Below are 2,500 nucleotides of genomic sequence, written 5' to 3'. Positions count from 1 at the left end.
GTGCTGTAGTGTGTGTGCTGTAGTGTGTGCTGTAGTGTGTGCTGTAGTGTGTGTGTTGTAGTGTGTATTGTAGTGTGTATTGTAGTGTGTGTGCTGTAGTGTGTGTGCTGTAGTGTGTGTGTTGTAGTGTGTGTTGTAGTGTGTGTTGTAGTGTGTGTGTTGTAGTGTGTGTGCTGTAGTGTGTGCTGTAGTGTGTGTGTTGTAGTGTGTGTGCTGTAGTGTGTTGTAGTGTGTGTGCTGTAGTGTGTGTTGTAGTGTGTGTTGTAGTGTGTTTTATTGTGTGTGTGCTGTAGTGTGTGTGTTGTAGTGTGTGTGCTGTAGTGTGTTGTAGTGTGTGTTGTAGTGTGTGTTGTAGTGTGTGTGCTGTAGCGTGTGTGCTGTAGTGTGTGTGTTGTAGTGTGTGCTGTAGTGTGTGCTGTAGTGTGTGTGCTGTAGTGTGTGCTGTAGTGTGTGTGCTGTAGTGTGTGTGTTGTAGTGTGTGTGCTGTAGTGTGTTGTAGTGTGTGTGCTGTAGTGTGTGTTGTAGTGTGTGTGTTGTAGTGTGTGCTGTAGTGTGTGCTGTAGTGTGTGTGCTGTAGTGTATGCTGTAGTGTGTGTGCTGTAGTGTGTGCTGTAGTGTGTGCTGTAGTGTGTGTGCTGTAGTGTGTGCTGTAGTGTGTGTGTTGTAGTGTGTATTGTAGTGTGTGTGCTGTAGTGTGTGTGTTGTAGTGTGTGTTGTAGTGTGTGTGTTGTAGTGTGTGTGCTGTAGTGTGTGTGTTGTAGTGTGTGTGCTGTAGTGTGTTGTAGTGTGTGTGCTGTAGTGTGTGTGTTGTAGTGTGTGTTGTAGTGTGTTTTATTGTGTGTGTGCTGTAGTGTGTGTGTTGTAGTGTGTGTGCTGTAGTGTGTTGTAGTGTTTGTTGTAGTGTGTGTTGTAGTGTGTGTGCTGTAGCGTGTGTGCTGTAGTGTGTGTGCTGTAGTGTGTTGTAGTGTGTGTGCTGTAGTGTGTGTGCTGTAGTGTGTTGTAGTGTGTGTTGTAGTGTGTGTGCTGTAGTGTGTGTGCTGTAGTGTGTTGTAGTGTGTGTTGTAGTGTCTGTGTTGTAGTGTGTGCTGTAGTGTGTGTGCTGTAGTGTGTGTGTTGTAGTGTGTGTTGTAGTGTGTTTTATTGTGTGTGTGCTGTAGTGTGTGTGTTGTAGTGTGTGTGCTGTAGTGTGTGTGTTGTAGTGTGTGTTGTAGTGTGTTTTATTGTGTGTGTGCTGTAGTGTGTGTGTTGTAGTGTGTGTGCTGTAGTGTGTTGTAGTGTTTGTTGTAGTGTGTGTTGTAGTGTGTGTGCTGTAGCGTGTGTGCTGTAGTGTGTGTGCTGTAGTGTGTTGTAGTGTGTGTGCTGTAGTGTGTGTGCTGTAGTGTGTTGTAGTGTGTGTTGTAGTGTGTGTGCTGTAGTGTGTGTGCTGTAGTGTGTTGTAGTGTGTGTTGTAGTGTGTGTTGTAGTGTGTTGTAGTGTGTGTGCTGTAGTGTGTTGTAGTGTGTGTGTTGTAGTGTGTGTGCTGTAGTGTGTGTGCTGTAGTGTGTGTGTTGTAGTGTGTGTTGTAGTGTGTGTTGTAGTGTGTTGTAGTGTGTGTGCTGTAGTGTGTTGTAGTGTGTGTGTTGTAGTGTGTGTGTTGTAGTGTGTGTGCTGTAGTGTGTGTGTTGTAGTGTGTGTAAATTGCTTTTTCTTAAATTACTGTGTGTGTGTGTGTGTTGTAGTGTGTGTTACCTGGTCTGACAGTGTGTGCTGTAGTGTGTGTGTGTGTGTGTGTTGTAATGTGTGTGTGTGAGTTGTACTGTGTGTGTGTGTGTGTGTGTTGTACTGTGTGTGTGTGTGTGTGTGTGTGTTGTACTGTGTGTGTGTGTGTGTTGTACTGTGTGTTGTACTGTGTGTGTGTGTTGTACTGTGTGTGTGTGTGTGTTGTACTGTGTGTGTGTGTGTGTGTGTGTGTGTGTTGTACTGTGTGTGTGTGTGTGTGTGTATTGTACTGTGTGTGTGTGTGTGTGTGTTGTACTGTGTGTGTGTGTGTGTGTGTGTTGTACTGTGTGTGTGTGTGTGTGTGTGTGTTGTACTGTGTGTGTGTGTGTGTGTTGTACTGTGTGTGTGTGTGTGTGTTGTACTGTGTGTGTGTGTGTGTGTGTGTACTGTGTGTGTGTGTGTGTGTGTGTGTGTGTGTGTTGTACTGTGTGTGTGTGTGTGTGTGTGTGTTGTACTGTGTGTGTGGTGTGTGTGTTGTACTGTGTGTGTGTGTGTGTGTGTGTGTGTTGTACGTGTGTGTGGTGTGTGTGTGTGTGTGTTGTACTGTGTGTGTGTGTGTGTGTGTGTGTGTGTGTGTTGTACTGTGTGTGTGTGTGTGTGTGTGTGTGTGTGTGTGTGTGTGTGTGTGTGTGTGTGTGTGTGTTGTACTGTGTGTGTGTGTGTGTGTGTGTGTGTGTGTTGTTCTGTGTGTGTGTGTGTGTGCTGTGTGTGTGTTGTACTGTGTGTGTGTGTGTGTGTGTGT

The 2,500-nt window shown here is 45.5% G+C and overlaps 1 protein-coding gene across 1 annotated transcript in view; it reads left to right on the top strand.

The window, feature by feature from the left end:
• Nucleotides 1-2,500, top strand: part of acsl4b (acyl-CoA synthetase long chain family member 4b) — a 15,346-nt gene that overhangs the window by 1,048 nt on the left and 11,798 nt on the right. The window lies entirely within an intron of this gene.

This window comes from Colossoma macropomum, unplaced genomic scaffold (assembly GCF_904425465.1).
Source record: "Colossoma macropomum unplaced genomic scaffold, Colossoma_macropomum, whole genome shotgun sequence".
Classification (NCBI taxonomy): Eukaryota; Metazoa; Chordata; class Actinopteri; order Characiformes; family Serrasalmidae; genus Colossoma; species Colossoma macropomum.
This window is presented reverse-complemented; position numbering and strand designations above follow the sequence as displayed.